Source organism: Centrocercus urophasianus, unplaced genomic scaffold, assembly GCF_019232065.1.
Source record: "Centrocercus urophasianus isolate 14NV4802_14NV808 unplaced genomic scaffold, USGS_Curo_1.0 seq_18, whole genome shotgun sequence".
In the NCBI taxonomy this organism is placed as follows: domain Eukaryota; kingdom Metazoa; phylum Chordata; class Aves; order Galliformes; family Phasianidae; genus Centrocercus; species Centrocercus urophasianus.
In genome coordinates, this window is record NW_024884733.1 from 8742767 (window position 1) to 8764671 (window position 21905).

General features: G+C 37.2%; 1 long non-coding RNA gene across 2 annotated transcripts in view; it reads left to right on the forward strand.

Annotated features, from left to right (window-relative positions):
* The window catches only part of LOC122161028, a 256600-nt gene that overhangs the window by 166639 nt on the left and 68056 nt on the right, over positions 1 to 21905 (forward strand). The gene's annotated exons all lie outside the window — the stretch shown is intronic.

Here is a 21905-nt window from a genome sequence, read left to right on the forward strand (position 1 = left end):
GTTGGGACAAGTAGAAGCGAAGCATCCCATGAACAGCTCTGCTCTTGGTCATGTTCTGTGGAAGTCAAGAGAGTGAGGAATCCAGAACATGCTGTCACTTTGGGCAGCGTAGCTAGAGCAGATATGTAATACTGTTACTATAAAATAATGCACTTACCCTACTTGATGTAGGGCAAAATAAACAGTGGTAGTAGTTTATAATAGAGACACGGGTTATGTTTGCAGAACCCTCTCAGGAAAAAAATGTTAAATACCTTCTGGTTTGTGACCACTTCCTGCTGATTGAGACCAAGATGGTTGTGAATAAAGCCAAGGTAGAGCTGTGAAGTCCTGAAGAGTATGAATGGCATTGCCCACAAATTTAGGAGTAAAATAGTGATTACAAAGATGATTTTACAGTATGTGTGTATACCAAGCAGGTTTGTAACAAGTGGACAGTGTTGATAAAAAACATGGGAAGATTTGCATATAATAGTGATATTATTTTAAGGAAGGAAAACATGGAGATCATTTAAATTAGGTTATTGAAATTGGTCTGAACTCTGCAAAGAGAGAACAGCTAGAAACTTGAGAATTCAGTTTAAAATAAGTAATGAGTTCTGCCAAGAAACAGTTGGGTCTGATGGCTAGGAATTTCATTTTTGAAAGCTCCTTAGAATGTCTTCCATTAATGTTTCCATGTTCTGCTTCAATTCCTACCTTATTATACTTCAATGAGAATTCACATAGAAAGTATTGGAGAAATAGGTGAATTTCTAGTTGAGGGTATGGAGAGAGAATAAAAGTATCTTATTTTCTTTCATAATGCATCCTTCTGTAGTTTTTTATGACTACACCATAGCATTTACCATTTCTCATAAGGTGAATGAGACAACCAAGCTGTATTTCAGATGACCAAATCACTTAAAGTTGAGACCTATGGGATAAGCATTAACTCACTTCATAGGGAGGAAGTCATTCATTTCTCATTACAACTTCTGTTACAGTGTCCGTTTTGTACATGTTCAAAATTCCAAGTAAAAAAAGATACAGGTATGCAGAATACGATAATCACAAAAGCAGTCAAAATGAAAATAAAATTGCAAAATGTTTCTGCTATCCACAGTCTTTCCTTCTGATATCCACTCACTAATAGCCTCTTCCAACAAAACTTACTTAGACTGTAAAGCACTTGGAGTCTCACTTGTAATACTTCACTGGAAGACGGTCTTGAGTATTCTTCTGAAATGCTGAGTGCTTAATAACCTGCCTTGACTGTGAATGCTGTCAAATATTTATGCTTCCTTCCTTCCAATGTTTATTCAGAATGCATTTCTGTACAGCTGGGAAGGTTGTTAGCAGCTGATGACTGGGACTGAGAATGACAGATATTCTTAAAGGGGAAAAAAAGAAATCTTTCCATCCAGAAGATGCAGATGTTAATGTAGCCTGTGATGCGCAGTGTGAATTAGTGATGAGTAAAGCAGCATCCAGGCAAGATGAAAGACTAAATCGTTGTGAAGACGATTCCTCAGTAAATGAATCCTTTGGAAGGAATGCACCACTTAGCAGCCCAGATTGAACCAACTTGAAACACAGACACAGAAAGAAATAAATTATTGACTAAGTAGCTTAATTCTAAGCATAGAAGGAAGGAGGACCTTTTGAAAGTACAGAGCTAACTTCTTAATGATTTCTCGTCAGATTGAGTATACTTCAGTGATAACTACAGTCAGGTGTCTTTTTCACGTAAATTGTTCTGATCAGTTCTAACAGACTGAAGTATTTTAATTAGTGAGTAGATAAATAGTGTAGATTATGGTAGTTAAATGCTCTCTAAAATAATACTCTTTAGAAACTCTCATTTTCTTTAGAGAGGCTAAGTCTTCATTCTTAGCAATTATACTTCATAATTCACAGTGCTTCGCATTTTAAAATAGCTGTGCAAACATTATGTAATCTCCCAGCATCCCCCTGAGCCAGATAATGTTGTCTTTCACATTTTATGGATGGAGAGATCAAGACTCAAACAATGAGTGTTCTCTTTACACTAACAGCAACTCCTAGCCACATGATTTCAGCTATCTTATGTTAGTTAAACAGACACTACTCTGCTTTACCATTCACTTTCGTGCAAGTACAGAACTCTGTGATCTCATTTCTTCTTCAAACTGTTAAAAAACTCCTCCAATCTGCTTACCGTATTTACTGCACAGCGGTTTTCCAACTGGCTCAACATCCTATTATTCATTTAGAAAAAGATGACCTTAGGGCCTTATTGTGTATTTCAGCAAGCCCCTCTTAAAGAAAAAAAAAGTCTGTGTGCAGATGGTTCAGTAAAACTAAGCGTGAGTCTGTGAGACTAGACCAAAATGAGCATCATAGGCCTGGTGCCTTACCTTTAGCTTCTTGTGTTTTGTTCCTTCAAGAAGAATGAGGGTACTGCATTCTGTATTTGCTAATTGAAAATAAAAGCTGTACTACCAAGTTCCTGAGATGCCTCCACACAGTTTTTCATCAAACCATTGAGTGCTTATTTTGTAGAAGCGCTGCAAATTCAGACTCTAGATAGGTCTTACAAAACCAAGAAAACTTATGCTAAATCACGAAGCTGAGCTTTTCAAGCATGGGAAAAAGTAAGAGAGACCTTACAGGATAGGTACCTAGTAGTCAAGAGGGAATCATTTAGAGATGAAAATCCAAATGCAAACACATAAGTGACAAGATAAACAGATTAAAACATGAGATATGTCTGAGAATAAGAATAATCTGATTTGAGTACTTATTACGAAGATGATGCTCCTTTCTGCTTTCTGTGGACAGCATAGCTCTGTTTTTTCTGTCTGCACTGTCTATCCCCAAGGTGGATAAGTGACACAGCAGCACAGCTAATTCTTCTCTCTTCACTGAATGTAGCACTAAGCCTACTAAGTCCATATCAAATAGATGGAAATAAAAATTCAGAGAACAAGAGTATCACATTTTCAAATGGATTTTAGAGTTAAACCCTTTGAATCTTCATTACATTGTTTGATATGCCAGTGTAAAGTCAATCAAATTGGAGCATTTTTTCTTAAATCACATCTGATTTTATGTGCATAGACCATTTCTCTTTTATATTCACAAATCTGAAAACATTAATATGTACTGTTGGCTCCACTTCTTTAAGAAGCAATTTTAGAATAGTTTAGGAGACTGATTTTCAATCTAGGCTGTGTACTAGAAGTGATCTGGCACACCTGTTCTACACTTTGTTTTGCTGTAGAGTTTCACTTATATGTTTTTGGGGGGAAATTATAGCTCTTCAGTTTAGATTGCAGAGGTGACTATTAGGCACCTTGATCCCATCAAGTGGTTTTACATAAAAGGTGAAAACTTGGTTTTCCAGAGGCTCCTAAGGCCTCTGGTCATACCATCCACACTAAGACAATAAGTTTCCTGTGTGTGGATCTGTATTTGAGTATCCTCTTCTTGAATATGACCATGAATAGAGGCTGTACAATTTTGCATGCATCTGACACTCTAAAAATTGATTAAAAATGTAGACAGTTTTTAATCTTCATTTCTTTGATATGCTGATGTTAATACACTGATACTGTTAAGCACCATGCAGGACACCTGGTCATTTTCTTCCTAATGCCTGGCTGTTAAGAGGGAATGATTAAATGACTGTTTTATGGTAAACTCTGCTACCTGTCATTTTATAAATTTCAAAATCCATTCCACTTAACTACATCTGTAAGTTTAAATCTTTGTTTAAAATCCTATGGGATGTATCTCAAAGCCTGTAACATGAAATTCCAAAAAAGATTGCATTATAGAATTGCAGGTACAAGCTTGCATTTCCAAAAAGGCTTCTGACCTGCATTGCTGGTGATGAATAACCAAAAGGTGCAAGGTGGGAGAAATTCTCTTGTTATACAAAGAAATAAGTTGCTCCTGGTAAGTTGTTCTGGCCTGGCTTTCAGGAATAAATTAATAATTATGTATATATATGTGTGTGTATATATACATCAGTTGTTAATGCAAAAACATCGAGGGAAACTGATGGTGAAAATTACAAAAAGAAATTAATGTGTATTGTATTTTCTTGAAATCAGATAGAAACTTATTCTTACATAGCAGGAGGAAAATGGATTGTCAACTATAAGAGCCTGGTTTTGGAGGAAAAATAATACAGTAAAGTAAGATTCCTTTTTGACACCAGTAACATTTCATTTGATTTACCTTTCTAAATTGAAATCAAATTTCAAACTGTATACAAATCGGATAGTGGCTGGAAAATGTACGCAGTGTGACTGAGATGGTGTTTTCTAGCAGTTTGATCTACACATAAGGGCTGCAACCCTATAAGTCAACTTAGCGCTGGTATCACTGCAGCCATTTTGTGGAAGAGGGAATGTGTGAATTCTTAAAATGCAACTCCTCGCCTTCCAGTTAAATGAGATGAATTGTGGCCATATTATCCAGTATGGCACTGGTCCCATTAAAGGTCATGTGGATGCAGATGCAGTACATCTCCACTGGAATTTGAAGGAGTATAAGTTTAAAACATAGCTTAGGAGCAACAAATGGGAAATCTCAGAGTATTTGTAACATCTAAAACTTAGATATGAGAGGTTTTTTTGTTCAGTACAGAAAAGTCACGGGCTGAAAACCCTCATGAAGCACTTGCATGCTTTCTCATGTCCTTAGTTTCCCCCTCTCATTTAAATACACTCTTCCTCCCCCACTACATTAAATAGCCTTCATGGACTGCAAGAGAAACAAGAATGGAAACAATAGCTCATATTGCAGTGCTCTGAACTGAAACATTTCCGAATACCCGGAGGAGCAGCAGTGGCACTGGCCACCTCTCATTCTGCAGTTTCCCACTCCTGCTGCCTTGCACAGCCAGGAAGTGGGACTTGCAAATTTCAGAGAAGCATCTGGGCCCAACTTGCATCTTCACTAATCTTACACCATGTAAAAAAAGTAAATATTCTGTCCATATATACTCATGAGAGAATTACAGGGTGAAGTCTGTGGGAGTGGGGAGTTCAGTGTCTGAACATTCACTGTGCCAGTGTGCCTGTACGTGCTGTGCTTGTATATATATATAAGCATGTGTAAGTATAAGCAATGGTATTGAAGAGAATTTTTGGCTAGGATTTCTGGAGAAGTAGTAAACTAAGAGATGGGATTTTGTTAGTCGCAAAATGAAAGGATCATAGTAGTTTTTCTGCTGTTTATTTTCATACAATCAAATTGCTTTTTGGCTGCTTTCTTGTAGTTTTTCTCTGTGATTCTCTAAAGCTATGACGTTTGATTTGCTGCAGTAGAAGGAGCTGATTTTTTCAGTGCTCTGCAAAAGACAGTTTCATTTTTCTGTGGTCAGATCACTGCCATGTGATTTTCTTATATTGGATATTTCTTTCTGTTAACTAAGAACTTTGTCCTATGAGAGGGTATTTAGCTTTTTTTTTTTTCTGATTCTTCATCAGAAAACTCAATAAACCCAGAACACTTCTAGAATGAGCAATAAAGGAATTTATTTTCACATTTAAATACAATATTTGTTCCCTTAATTGCATCTCTTTGGCGCAAGAAGCTGCTGTGTTCAGCAATTTCTAAGTATTGTATCTATTGTTTCTAAATTGGCTTAATGATGGTTTTATCTTTTATGATCGCCTTCTGCCTTTCAAAGTCTTCGGTGACTAGTTTTGCTGCAGCTTGTACTCTGATTTAGACTTTGCTTTTACTATTTCTTATTTACTACACTGATAAGAGAACTTGATTTGTGTGCGCACTACAGAAAGCTGTGAGCTTCCATAGTGCCAGACAAGGGATTACAGTCTCCACCACAGTGGGACGTTTTTCAGCAGAGCTCGGTGGGAGCTACCAGCTCTCTCCAGAGGCCTTTGCCTGGCAAGACATCAAATGCAAGGTAGTGTCTAGGGTACAAGGGCTTCCTGCTCGTTCTTTCCTAACATGTACAGCAATTAGTATGTGTCCTCTTCTCTCCTGGGGAGAAAGGAGAGGAAAGAGGATCCTCAGACAGCCTCAGACTTCCCTGCTGCAGTACCAAAGAAAACCATCCTAGATGTTGGAAAGGCAAAGCCAAATAGCCACATTCCAGCTCTCTGTGCTGTGGAGCTACTCTGGCTGACACAGTCAGTAGTGTGAAGCATTGCGGTCACCCTGGCTGAACTGATCAGAGTCTTGCTGATTCCTGAATTATGCATATGTCATGGTGTCATTGTAGTGCCCCTAACCATCTTCTCCTCCAGAAAGCTTTCTGGAGAGAGCTGCCAAAGGGCCAGCTCTCTACTGTTCAGTTATCCCTCATGCTGGCAGACTCGTCTTAAAACCTCTGTGATTTCCTCAACTATAGTAAGACAGAAGTCTTCCCAAAGTGGCTCCTGTTCCTGCTGGCCTCTCTTAGAGCGAAGTGTCCTCAGCTTACAGAAATCAACACTAAAAGCTGACTAATTTCTATAAGTTGAGTCTTGATCTCCTTCTTCGAAGAAGTTTTCAATTTTTGCTGGTTTTCAATTTAATTCACTGTTGCCAGCCATCAGATCTGGCAATCTCCCTCCTTCTGTCTTAGTGTCCTTAACTGGGGTAGTTCAGGTCTGGCTCTTCCTGGAGGATCCCAAGAAAACTGCTGGTGAAGCTCTCTGTTCTGTAGGTAGCAGACATGGGAGCTAGAAACATAGGTACAGATCTTGCAGAAGGAGGAAAGTGAGGATAAAAAGAACCTGAGACTGAAGGCTGTGAAAAAATACAACCCACCCTGCAAAACGGTCAAGTCCTTAATGAGAAAAGTGGAATGGCAGCCAAGCTTAGCAATGTTTCTGGAGGTGTTGCGTCTCTGTTCTTATTTTATATCCCAAGACTGGCTGTTATCTTTTATTTCTGAAGGATAGGCCTTGACGCATGGCCCAGTCACCAGTTTATGTTGCCTTTAAGGTGTGATAAACTAAGTGTATCCTTCCAAAGAGACCAAGCCCAGTACTGGCAGAAGAGCTCTGAAAAGTTTCTGGCTATTTCTCTTCTTCCCACGCAAGCTCTTGGAAGAATATTCCTTTAGAATGGATTATTTATTTAGTCTTAAAACAAGAATCCAAACGTGCTGCACCTTTTCCCCCACAAATGCTGGGCATATTGGATGGCTCATGTGTGACCCGCCCCTTGCTTTGAAGATCTGGTGCTTCTGCCTCATTTGAAATGTGTGATGCTTGCAACACATTGTATGCAGCACACTTTTCAGCCTACTCTGGCTGTAAATACATTACAGCCTCTGTGCTCAACCCTGATTTTTCCCAAGCTCTCCCTGTGCAAGCTGTGTGCCAAATGCAGGATCATGCCACATGCACCAGAAGTTCCAAAAAAGTTTGTATATTTTTTTTAACTGGGAAAGGAACATATAGGAAAGGAAAAATATCAATATGTTTTGCTAGCAAAAGGCAATTGTTATTCTTATCACTTTAGGTTCAAAGAAAATGAGTTGAGGGGGAAAGGGCTTTCCTGCAAAGCTAAGTTCATCCCTGAAAAAACACATGCACTTGAGTTCTGTGGCCAACAATGTCAAATAAACGAATAAAACCGGGGGTGCATTACTTGAAATTCATCAGAGTGAAATGGAACAAATGGAAGGGAGGAGGTGGAGAAGATGCATTTCCTCATAGAGCTCCTCCCTGTCCCGGCTCACCCTGGGGGATGCACTGCATGAACACCCCTTCCGCCACATTCACCCTTAGAGCCTTGCCTTGGGTAGCCTCACCTACACCTTGGTCATGTTTCCAGAGAAGCAAGAGCAAAACAAGTCAGATGAATGAACAACACTGCGTGCCTTTTCAAACTCAGTGCTTTATTTTTAAGCTATTTTGCTCAATGTACATTGACTGTTTTTGTCTGAGGTGTGTTCATTTCATGCTTAAATAATTCAGCAAACTCTTTTGGTCATTGTTGCAAATTGTTCTGTTACCAAAACCTCACAGAACTCTGCTGTTAATGACCATGTGGGAAACCTATAACACTGCTCTGAAAAGTCTGCAATTCATTCTCCTCCATTCATTGGGGTTTCACGTGTTTTTTAGCACAGACCCCAATTCTCTCTGCTCTTTTACATTCTGTGTTTAGTCTAGTACTATTCCTTGCTTGTTGGCAGTTGTAGTGGAAAAAAATGTTGATCTTATTCTGGCATATATAAGCAGTAAGGATTACACCTCTTTTACTTTTTGCTTTTAACTCATGTTTGAGTTTCTTGCATTTAACTCGCGTTTGTGTTTCTTGATTGAATCCTCTTCTTTTTTCTTTCTTTTTTTCCCCCCTGTTCAGATAAAGTAAACTAGTCTGTCTCTCAGAGTGGAAAAGATGTACAGGCACCACAGAAGGTGAAGTCTCCACTCACGAGGTGCATTGTTGCATTGCTGTTGCTATCATTCCCCTCAAGCATTACAGTAATCTGCTAAAAGGGGGAATTCAAGTAATTAAAAAAAAAAAAAAAAAAAAAAAATTAGATGTCTGTTTCTTTCAGTTTAGTGATGCCTGTATTTTGAGGGTCCTGGTTTTCACATTTGCGAGTCAGTTGAATGTTAATTATTTTCCCAACTAGAACATTATTTCCCTTGATTGGTATTGCAGACGTATAGTAATGAACCATTTCTGTGGTTCCAAATGTTAAATTCTGCTCTTAGCACACAGCTGTCTCTGAAACACAGGGTCTAGGTGCCCAAACAGATTTAGGTACCCACATCCATCAACTGAAATAACCATTCAAGAAATTATTCAGCAAGAAGTTTGCATGATACAAACAAAAATGTTTACTGCTTTGGCTTATATCAAATGTCTTTTTGTGCACTGATTTTGTACTGTTTTTTTTCCTCTCTAGCATCAACTCACCTTATTAGTCAAGGATACTTGCAGTCCAACTGGAAATTGTTTTCATATACACTAAGATTATTTTTCCCTGTAAGAACAATATTAAAAAGTCTGTACTGAAAATGAGAATTAGGATCTTTCACCACTCAAAATGTCTTACAGTATCAGAATTACAGAAAGAATACATCATGGGCCTTTCATTCTACCTAAAATCATAAAAATAGAACTGTCATTTAGTATTAGAGCTGACAACTTTCAATACTGTTGTAACCATTTTAGCTGAGGTTTTGTCCCACAGTTTGAGCCGTTATGGTTGCAGTTACATATGAAATAAATTAGACTGGTTGAGGCACAGATTATTTTCGGATGCAAGATAAGATATTCCATTACCTGAATTTATATCAGCTTAGATAGGAGACATTGTGCCTATTTATTGGAAAAGCATAACACGTTTCTAGAAATTGGAAACCAGGGAACTTTGCTGAAGTCCCAGGTGAATGGACTTAAATAGTAACTAGAGAGAATAATAAAACATCTGCAGAAATAAAAAGAAGTTATAAAAGTAATAAACAGGAATATTTTATTGAAAAAAAAAAAAAACACATTTACCAACATACATCTTTTCTAACAATATAACAGTGAGTAAAAGAATGTTTTATGCTACTCAAATTCTTTGGGGTTGCTTTTTCAATGTCCCTCAAAAGAGACCATTACAACTGCCATGTATTGAAGGCTTTAAAGGTGGATTCCTGCTATAGATTAGAGATTAGTAAAATTTGTAAAATTGCAGAGTGGGAAAGAATTAACTTTGGAATGCCTATAACAAGTCCAGTTGTTTCTCAGAGACTGGATGTGAGAGAGAACATTTGCAAATTAAAATTTGCATATGGCACAGAATTAGTTAGGTTAGCCAAGTGCAGCACTCTTGAGGGACCTATGCAATTTAGGCACTTGGGCCACACAATGGCAGATGGGATTAAATGCTGACAAATACATATTGGAAGGGATAACTGGGTTAAAATATGATTACATCAGCTCTCTTAGCTGTTTAATGGCCTCATTTTTAAACACTTCCTTTGAAGTAGCTGGCAAACACCCATTTGTTTCAGGTCTGAGAAGACCCAGATTTGCTGGCTGAAATCTGACTGCAGCCTTATAGCTTGGGAAAATTACGCAGATGGCAGACTCTGCTGCTACATTTTCTTTCAGTCAGATGCAGAGGTTTTGCATAATCTATTTCCTGCAGGCTGGTACTATTGTCTTCCTCACCAGCCTCTGGGACACATCCCAGTGACCACACTCTACTTTTGCTCCCTGTATCTTGAGTTCAGTGGAGTTTTCCTTTGGTGGGAGCTGTGGGATGCACTGTGCTACTGTGCCTGCTGCCAGCCACTGTGAGCAAACAGGTCCTGCTGCCTGTTGCATGCCTTCAGCAGGCTCTGCAGGGTTGTACACATACCAGCTGATGCATTGAAGGGCCAAATATGCACTGCTCTGTGTGCCACCGCAGATCTTCCAGACACACCATATGCTGGTTGTGTAATTTAGGGAGCTCATAAGCTGACTCAGTGAGAAGAGAACAAGAAAGCAGTGTTATGCTCATTTCTATTGGATTCTACCTCCAAGGCCAAGACGTTCTGAGCCTTCTGCTCTTTTCTCCTGATGAATCTGGTAACATCAAGCAGATGTCTGAAGGAATTGGGAACTTTGCCCATTCCTGAGGGAAGTTGGACACAGACTTTTACATGAATAACATCCTTGGTGTTCAAAACCCAACTTATCCGAGGCTCTGGCTGTCCACCAGAACCACCTTCATTTTCTCTAAAGGCCATTTCAAATCTTTCTAATAGCATAATCTTTTATTTTAGATGGAATGGATGAGTGGCTTTACAAATTATTTCATTTAGCTGTTGGGCCCATGAATAAACAAGATATTGTAAGGCAACAGGTAGGTTTGCTTGTGTGTATGAAATGTGAGTGTAATAACTATAGAGCTGTTGGAGGTGCAACATCAAGTCTTGCACAGTCACGCTTACCACTAAGAAGGGACAACTTTGCATGCTTACTATAATTCAGTGAGAATTTTGAAAGTATATAAAGCCCCCTGATTATCATAATGTCACTTTGTTTTTGTTTCTTTTCAAATTTTATTCTCTGTTGTTAACAAACTTCTATTTTAAGGATGAAAAGACTAAAATGTTTACAATGTTTACAAATATGCCATGGCTCCCTGATTATGTTAACATTGCTACAGTTTTGATTACATGTTCATCACACCACACTTATTCTTGGTTTCTAATTCACTCCATTCAGATTTGAAATAAATTTCTCTCAATATGGGAGAATGAGTTCAGCTGAAATAACTAGTTTGAAATTTCACCCAAACATTTGGGAGGCTTAAACACATTTACAGAAGCTTTTCTTCCTTCAGTTTCTAATTCTTGCTTTAATTGCAGGCAATGTGCATCAGAAAACACACATTTTCAGCCTAAATTTTGGAGTCATAAAGTAGAGATAAATATCAAAATTATTCAAATGAAAAATATAGGCTTTTCATTTCTATGAGGGATGAAATTTGCTCTGACCCAAACTTCTGTGTCAGAGCAGCTTTGAAGTTTGGTTGACTGAAATATAAAAACCAAAAGGTCTTGAATTCAGTCCATTTCTGGTCTTCACAAAAAAAAAAAAAAAAAACTTTGCAGAAAAACAGAGGTTATGCTATTAAACATGACTGCTGTTAGTGAGTACAAAATTGCTAGATTTGTTTTTCACATTTTTACATTTCATTATACCAAAAGCTAAATAAGACTGAAGGAGAATGTCTGTTCTTATTAAAATGGGTCTTCTAGTTGCATACAACTTGAGTTGTGATGTGAATGGTCCTGAGAGTATCTACAAATCTTGCCCAATCTGTTTTCTGCTTTGGTTGCTCTTGCTGCTGGCATTGCTATATCTGAGCAATTACTCATTATTTTCATTGACATTTAATGCAATGGACTGTTTTCTTTAAAGGGTTGCTGTCAACCACGCTTGTATTTAAAAAAGAATTTTTTAAAAATGCTGATCTGACAGTGCTGTTCATTACAATGGAAATAGTTTCCAAATATCTCTTTGGGGATCTATCACTTCCTTGTTTGCTTTCTGTATTTCACAAAGCTCAGGCTATGACACTAGAAAACAGCCTGACTTTTGTCTCCATCCAGTTTTATTTTCTGATTCACATACCTCTGCATAATACTACTGGTAAACTTTTTAATGCTTGAAGTGAATACTTTTAATAAGAGAAGTAAAAATGCCATTTTAATTTTCATTCAATTAATATTTTGTATTTCATCCCAAGATTTGCAAAATCCCCTTGCAGTTTGGGGGCCCCAGACTAGCAGACAGTGTCCCTTTAACAATGGTGGAAGTTTCACAGACTTCCAACTTGGCTCCCTTACAGTTTATTCTCAATATAAATATACCATCTGGGAATGCTTGATTCAATGTTTCCCACATAATTGCTTTCTCATGTCAATTCTCAATTCTTCTACTGTACAAAGTATCCTCTACTGCACTATTTCGGAGGACAGCGATAGCAGCCACCAGTGCACCAGATACTGAGGAAAATAATGGTAGCAACATGTAATGTTCAGAGTTGGCAGTATTTTGTCTGCAAGACTGGCAGCCTTAGGAGGTGAAGGGACTAAATACAGGCAGAAAAGTAAAACAGATTTATTTATTCAGAAAAGCCATTGGAAACAATGCCTAATGTTGTATATGCATATATATGCACACATACTCTGAACTTCATGGAATCTAACCTTATGCTAAAAGTAAAGCATGTGTTTAAATGTATTCTTAAGCTGCAACTCTTCACAGATTTTTTCCAATGGGATTTTTCTAAATTAATTTTAGAAAGGTTGCAGCAAGTAAAAAGTAATTCTACTCTGTATTTAAATTTAATGTCTCCACAGACTGAATTTCACATATGCTTTTCCTGTGGCTTGTTTGTCTCCCAGGTGGTTGAAGTTGATTTTGTCACTGAGGTGCTGTAGTGCACAGCAAGCAGAGGTTCCTGTTCCATGATCAACAAATAGACAGAGGGTCTGTGAAATTGTAGGATCAGAACAATTACATGTTGTTTGGTCATGACAAGGAAAATAACAAAGAAAAATATATTCTTAATATATTATGAAAGGTCAAATTTATCATTTGATTTATCATATATCATTTTGATTATTTACTTTAGAATGGTGGATAAATTTGTTCATTTCTATATGTCATCTACTGAGGTCTCAGCAGCCTGTACCCATACTGACTGCTGTGCTGGCAGCTCTTAGACTTTCTGATAAGCATCCTTTTGTCAGACCTCAGTCAGCAACTGGGAGGGGACTGGTCAAAAGGACCTTGTCCATCCCCTGGAGGCTTCTTAAGAAAAGAATCATAGAAAGATAAGGTTGGAAGAGATCTCAGAAGGTCACCTTGTTCAGCCTCATGCAGGGAAAGCTTCAAAGGCAAAGGTAGGTCTTTGAAGTCTTCTCTGGTTGGATTTTGGCAGTATCTGAGGATTGAGGTTCTCTCTCTCTCTGGGCAAACTGCTCCACTGTTTAACTTTTCACAGTGGGAAATTTTTGTTGCTGTAAATAGCAATTGCTGCCTAGCATCCTACAGCTGTACGCCCATGAGATGCCTCCACTCGTATGATGGCTCTCCATGGCTACTGACCTCCTGATTGCCTGGGGATGGATAAGCTGTTCTGCTGGCCTGGCAGAGACATTCCACAGTAATTTTGTGCAGAACAAGAATGCACTCAAAACAAGAAACAAGAATGAACTCATGTATTTCCCTTTCTTATATAATACTTTAATGACCTGTTCTATTCTGAGAGAAATGCATGCTTTATAATCTGACAGCAGAAGGTGAACAAAGCATGAGCATCTTTCCTATACAGTGTCTATGAACACACAATATGTTCATGCAATAACTCCAACTTTTGATAGAAAGTGCTGGTAACTATTTAATGGTATAATTGATATTTGTGTTGTGTTTATTTTTAAAGTACCCATGTATAATTTAGGTGAGCCTTGTTATACTGTTTCTATGTTAGTGCTAGCCATCATGGCCTAAAACTATTAAACAGCCTTTAAGCCAACACTGGACCCCATTCTAATTGAACAGAGTGCTGGACTAGAGTTTAAGATTTCAATTAAAATAATACGTATTATTAAGTAACTGCATATTAAATCATCAGCAAGGGCTTTTCTCATAAATGACTTTTTTTAAGAACAGAAATCCTTTAGGTCTTCTGGAACATTTCTTTAAAAAGTCCTATACAAATCATCTGCCTCTTTAGGCACCCAACAATCTTTAAAAATCTTTCAAAAGTACTGTTAAAAACTTTCAACTGGATTCCACATTGGATACCTTCTTTTCTTTAGAATATGGGCATACTTTGGTATTTGTCTTGTGCATATTCGTATTTCTTTTGATAAGCAGTATTTAAAGAAATACAGATTTTGCATCTAGGTGGACTGTGACTTTGAAAAGATTCTTAAGATTGTTAGATAGTTGTCAAAAATTGTGTTGACTTATTAATTACTACCACATGGATTAAGTATTTCTTTTTAGTCACATTCACATCATGCTTTTATTCTACCTAATTCTTATTAATCTATTATTCAGCATAAGAAAGCTTAATAAATTCTAGCTCATATCCTGTAGTTTTTCCATTATAACACAACTGTTTGTTATAGAGGAAAAACATTTCAAATATGCTTTTGTTGCTTTCTTTCATACGAAAGCCCTGAAGTGCTTTGCAGTCTATTGCAAAACCTTTAATCCAATAATAGAAAAAAATAAGAAGTGCTGCACAACTTATGTTCAGAGAAATAACTTTAACAGTAATTTTTTAATGAAGGTGAGGGGATTCTCTGCAGAATTCGGATGGATTGCAAGACACTGTACTGTGAAGCTAATACAACTTTGTATTCCTTCCTTCACATCTAATAAACAAAAATATAGATATGTCTATTCTTTTTTATATGATGTAGTGATCATCTTTGGCAGAGAATATTAGCATTGTTGTGCCTGGACAGTTAACTGAGAATTGTGTATCTCAAGTAAATAGATGCAAAACTTGTTACTTGTTAATGGATACTTGTTAAAAACCTGTTAATGGATACAACTTGTTACTTTACATTTAATTTTTTTTTTTTTCTAGTTTTGTTATGACATAATTTATCTGTCGGAAAACAAGAGATGGTATATGAAATCTTGGAGACACTCTAGCTTTTCTCATGCACAATTTGTATTTATATTTACAGCCTTTATAAATAATAACTGTGTTCTTTAACAGTGAATTTGTTTGAGATAGAGCTGTATTATCAGATACTGCTAGATTTTTTTTCACCTACTGTTCTCTGCCTTCATTTCTTTCTCACAGAGAAGAACAGTTTGTCTGTTTAAGCAGCCACATTATTTTCAACTGTACATGTGAATGGTTTAATTCTTCCAAAATTGCCTGAAACTCACCAGAAATATTGTCCGTGCTCTGTGCTCTCCCCTGTTTGTTTCATTTTGTTGCAGTATGCTACTTCACTTTTCACTTTTATGTCTTGTGAAAAAGTCATTCTGTCCTTAACAATTGTGTGAAGGCAGGAACTGGCTTTTTTTTTTTTTTTTTTTTTTTTTTTTTTTTTTTTTTTTTTTTACCTGATACCTGACTTAGTGAGTGAGTGAGTGAATGAGATATTTAATCTCCCCAGTTGTGAACCCTCCATCTCCCTCAGATAAAGATCTTGCTATTATTCTGCTTTGAGGTAATGATCCAAATGGGCAAGTAAAATGAAATTTTGTGTAAAACTGGGCCAAAATTTAGCCCTGAAGTAATCTCAGTTGTGCTATACCTGAGCTGACCTTATTAGTCCCTGATTAATCTGCTTTGTTATGCCTCAAGAATCGTGGGGGTCTCAGAGCTGCTGGTAATCTCCTCTGCCATATGTGAGGCAATATCTGAACGCAGCAGGATAAATTAAGAATAGTCCCATCCTCGCTTTATTACTTGTAAATCAGCCCATTAATATTATCTGAATGCCGTTTGTTAGGATTAACGCAGATATTTGAATTGCTACAGCGATTGAGTCTTAAAAATTCTTTCCTAATGTGAATTTTGAAACACAGAAACAAATGAGTATTGAAAGTTAAAACCCCTTCAAAACTCAGGAAAGGAAGGAGAAATTAGTGGCAGGCTAATTCTAAGAAAAAACTTTAAATGAGGATAAAATATTTTTTGCTGTAGTTTGTTTAGATCTAAACCCAATCTAAAGATCCAGGATTGGCTTTGGGGTACAGTACTTTGTGATGAGGCAGCAGAGCACATAAATCACAGCTCAGTTGAAATTAGTAGAGTTAGTTAATATAACGGAAGGCCTTCCTTTTTCTTTGTAAACATGTATTTCGTCTGATTTTCATAGAAAGCATATTATAGTACTCCATGCCATGCTTTGATGTGGCATGTTTTCTGCACTCTTTTTTTTTTTTAATATATGGGGTTGCAGTCAGTAGCATTTCAGAGATTTTTCTGATTTTCACATCTTTCTTTTTAGAAAGAAATCCTGCAACTGTTTTAAAATATCGTGAGCAAACAGGATCAGCAATGACTGCCAGTGGACATAGACAAATTAATAAAAATGTCTCAATGTAAAACTCAGCACCTTCTTTCTCTTGTAAATCTATGCCACTGAGCTATATAAACAATATGCCTATAATGTGATGAAAACTGAACAGAAAAACCCATCTGTTACATAATTAGAACAATTTCATGGCACTAACATTTTTATTTGCCAAGGCCCTGCCAAAATTCTTGGTTGTACTGGGCGTTGCCTCAAAGAGTTCCTGAAACTTTATCACTGCGCTTCATTTTTGTTACATTAATTAGACACAGAGCTCTGGCATTGTATGGGTTGAAACCTTCTTTGGCTTTATAGCTTTGTAGTCATTTACAAGAATAAGGTTTGATAACCACATTGTGACAGCCCAGTTCTGGGAAGAGGACAAGGATAAAAATGGCCTCATCTCAGTAAACAGGCAGCATTGGGTGCCACAAGGAAGGAGCGCTGCTGCAGCCCACGTTAACCCCTCTGCCCTTCCACCCAATGCAGAGCAGGCAGGAAGACTCCTGCCTGCCAGCCTAGCTGTTCAGGGGCAAGAGCTCCATGTCCTCTACCTGGATGCCTCTAGCAAAACTCAGCCAGAGCACGAAGGGAACCTTAAGACAGCTGCTATTGTAGAATATATATATTTATCTGCTTTTATTTAGTCATGTCTAAGCCTGTATGGATACTATGGGCATAGGTTGCAAGGTTTCATTATTTTAATAAGCCCTTAGCTTATATCTAGAAGATGTTTTAAAGAAGGTCATGATGATGAGCTTCTACAGTACAGTGCCTTAGATTTTTTTTCCAACCTGTAGTGATTTTCTTAGAATTCTGACTAGCTGGAAAAAGTGTGAAAATCAAAGATTGCCTATAAATGAGTGAGTATTTCTGCAGGGGGGCCTTCCTCATAGAAGGGGTCCTGCCATTTGGAACAGGCTGCCCAAAGAAGCTGTGAATGCTCCATCCATGAAAGCGCTCACTGGCAGATTGGATGGGGCCCTGGGCGACTTGATCCAGTGGGTGGCAACCAGCCCACTGCAGGAATTTGGAGCTTGATGATCTTTAAGTTCCCATCAAAACCAAACCACTCTATGATTTCCCCACAATCTTGGCAGCCAGCAAAAAGCATCTTGCTAGTAACTTCTGTAGTGCTTTGCACTGCAGCAAAATTTTCATATTTTATTTACTTTTTGTCTGAAAAATAGCAATTTTCTCATTGGAAAGCTACCAATTTTATGTCAAAATGTCATAGCATTTGAAAAAGAACTTATTTTTGGATTTGTTCTTTCTAAAGGTGACTGTGGATATAGCATACAATATGCTGGTGTGATATGGGATATTTATGTAGAAATAAAAGCTAAGTTAACTAATTATTTTTTACACAAGAGTATGAAGAAATATAGTAGCTGGTAATCTCTGAAAGTATTAAGCCAGTGTGAAGCTTGTAATATCTCCAAACATCACAAAAATTATAGCAAGTAAGGTAAGATTTAAAGTACTTGTGGATTCTTAGCACCAGGCATTTGCTATCATTATTCTATAACTTGTCAGAGAAATAATGCTTCCAAGAGAAAAATGGCAGATTGTCAACACCTGATGATGGTAATTTGGGGCTGTTGCATTTTTATGGATAGAATTGCAAAAGAATAACATTAACAAGCTATGGCAAAGAACACTAAGTATTAAGAGCAAAGTACATTAAACTGTATTCTTGTGCTGTTACTAGAACCAGGAGTATTATCTTTAAACCCATCTATTACTAACAAATTTGTAGCCAGACATGTTGAGAGCAGGTCCTCTGCAGAGAGTGAATGACATCTACTCTTCTTCAGTATAGCAAACTATAGATAGACAAAAAATGGTGTTTCAGCTATTAAGTAGGAAGCGTTTTTGTAATTTAACCTACAGTGAGAAATGTTGCATGGTTTTCTTCCTTTCTTCCTTTTTGATAGAAAGAGCAGGTTAACTCAACTGAGGAAGAAGCTAAGGGAAGTCTAATTGCAGCCAACTTGAAAGATAGCTTGAAAGAAAACAGAGCAAGGCACTTCGTCATAGTGGCAAATCAAAATCATAGTGGCAAAAGAATTAGGAGGGTAGAGCAGCACTGGAAGAGGCTGCCCAGAGGTACCATGGGATCTCCATCCCTGGAAGTTTTCAAGTGGTGATTACACAAAGCCGTGGCTGACCTGATCTGGTGTCACTCTGAACTTTTTAAACAGTTATATTGGAACTGAAATTGAAAGAGAACAGGATTTAAAAATAAACTTCACTGTACAAAAGTCTTTTGGCAGTAGGTATTTTAATGAACTACTTTGGTTGTAGAACTACAGCAGCCAAAAGAAATATTGGGTAGCCACAGATGAGGCTTGGAAGCTAGCAATGGAGCACCATTACCTCATACGTAGGCATGACCTTTCCCAGGCAATTGAATATCCTATCTCATGTTGTTTTTCTGATTGTATTTCATTCATCTTGTATAAACCTTTACTGAAGAAAAAAAACCCAAACAAACGTAAAACAAAGACAGCTTCTTGGGATTTTGTACCAAAACACATGATACAACATATTTCAGCTTCAGTAAACTGGTGCTTTTCAGTGGCATTGTAAAATCATCTCAGACATACATGCCAGTTTTTGAAGTGGGTCTGCTGTCACTGTCAAGACGTTGACAAAAACTGAGTGTTTGGGATGGCCTGTCTCCTGAGAGAGGAGCAAAACATCAACTTGGAGCAAAATATTTTTGTAAAAATAAAACTTCAGGCAGGATGTTATCTAGGAAGGGTCATTTCTTGCAGAGATGTTATTGTTTTACAAAAAAAAAAAAAAAAAAAAAAAAAAAAAAAAACCTTGTAATTTTTCTATAGTGCTTTTATGAGAGAGACTTGGAGTCTTTTTCTTCTGTTGGGTAAAGCTGTTTGGGTAGCTGGTAGTTAATATCTGCTTCTGCCTGTGAAGACATTTTTTTTTTGAGACTGTCATGGTATGTTTTCATATTGAAACTACCTGCAAACCTTGTAATAATAAAGATATCAACCCCAAGGGGCAAAACTCCTGCAATGAACTGGCTATGCACTGTTAGACTGAGAGCAAATATTTGTAAGTTCACTGTTTTATTCTTCGCGTTGAGTTCTAAGTGGTGCTGTTTGCATTTTGTCATTTGATCTGGAAATGAATATGAAAATACAAGCAAGCATAAAGCAGGTTATCTCTTGCATCGGGAAGGTTTTATGCAGTTCTCATGTGAACAGTAGATCAATTAAGGTAGCGACGTGCAGGGATCCTTGTCTGACCTCCAGCTGCTACTTCAGGGGAATATGCATCCCTTGTAAGATCTGCTGTGGGTTGTGTTTCAGCAGTGCCAATAGCAACAGTGGATCACCTCTGATGATGCAGATTTTTAGGAGTGTGCATCTTGTTCATTGTTGGTGAAAATGCACTTAGTGGTGGTGCCTGTCTTGACAGATAGCATTTTGTAGCTGAGAATTTGCTCTTTGTATCTGTTGTAGTTTCAGTGGCAAATAAATGGGAAGCATTACTTACTAAGTGACCTGCATATGTTCTTTTCTTTAACACATACACTGAGGTGCTCTTAACAGGCAATTTTATTTCAGTATTAGAACAACACTGATAAAGTTAAGATGTTTGCCTTGGTGGTATCTTGATTGAGCTGTCAAGTAGCATGATTGGAATATTGGTTTTTGAAGGCCTCTTCTAAAGGCAGAATTTCTCAATTACGTCTTTACTGGAAAACTATTTTTTTATGTATTGAAATATTTGAATTAATTTTATTGCTTCTTAATTTTAGAGCCAACTATCAGATTTCTTTAGCAGTCTGTAGTCAGTTAAAAAGAATCTGTATTCTTCTGAATTGCCAACACATTGTTTTCAGAAATCTAGTAAGGTTTCAATTGACTGATGGATCTTACATACCACTGAGAAAAAGACAGATTCTTGCTATTTCAGTTAAAATTGTGCAAATAAAAGTCAAATGAGAGTCCTGTTACATAATGCAAAGGCACTTCAGGTTGGCAGTATCTGATAAGGTTTGTTACGTCATTTGCTCTCTGCTGCTGTGTGCCTCCTCATGCATTGGAACCATTTTAGTAATTACGTTTTATTCTGTAACAAATGCCTGAAATCCATTTTTAATGTCCCTTAGAGAACCTCTGAATTATCAAAGCTTCAACAAGATTCTCATTAGTGGCTTATTAATTACATTGTAAATGTGTGCATTACAGCATAGTATCTTTGTAAATATTAAAGTAAGTCTGATTTTTGGTTTGACTTGCCTGTCTGTGTCCTGACATTACAGTGTAACAGTGTTTTCTGACAGTATTCCTTGATGCTATCCACTGGGGAAGCCTAAAGTAGGTATCATTTGGAATTCTAAAATGAAAAATCTTCCATATAGGACAAAGCACTGTGCAGACTTCTCAGGAGTTCTGTGACAGAATACATGCGTGTATATTCATATGGAGATAATAGTGACAGTTGTTTAGTGACTTTAAAAATCTGTGGGCCATATTTCCATTGGGGTTTATCTGAAGGGGGAAATTCCAGTGTCCGTGCTGTTTTATCGGACTTAGCGTGAAATCCAGTGAGGCTGGTTATTTGTGCTATTTTTTTCACCTACAGATTTGTTCATATTTGTCTTATATAAGCCCTAGCAATCAACTGCACATAAGAAAATATTATGCATTGTCAGTTAATTGAATAAGCAAAATAGGGTTGTCAAATCAGTGCTACAATGCAGACCTTGGCCAAAGTAAGAAGTGTGCTAGCTTCATTTGGACTTTCTATGAGAAGGCTGTTAGTGCTCTGTTTGTTAGATGATTAAAGGAGAAGGAACAGAGTGATTTTGTGTTGCACTTTGCAGTTGATTATATTTGCAATTCAGGCAAAGGCACTTGTTTTAATATTTATTTAAACATGACAGTCAAACATTACAGAATGAATCCAAAAATAATTGAAACAACTTGAAGTGTATGTGATAGTTTCTTTCCAAATTGTAATTAAAACATAATAGTTATCCAGAGAACATTCTAGTGTACAGTTCAGGGAAAGGTTTTGAACTGCTTTACATAAATATTGCTGCAATGGGGAAGCTCAAATAGAAGTGATTGAAGGACAGTCCTAAAGATTTGATGTAGTCTTTCAAATCTCTCAGTTCTTAAAATAGAGATGAAACACAGGTCACCTACAGTTCTTCTATATTCTTTTACCACAAGAATATATTGTCTCCCTTGTGATATTAAGCCACAGAGGTATTGAATTATTACACTGAAGAGTTTGTGAGTTGAAAATATATTTATTAATCTTTCAAAGAAGTCGCAATGTTTTTCAGGAGAGTTATTTAGCCAAGTTCAGTTCATGACCACAGACCTGACCTCATTTTAAATATTTAATTTAGACTAAAATAAAAGA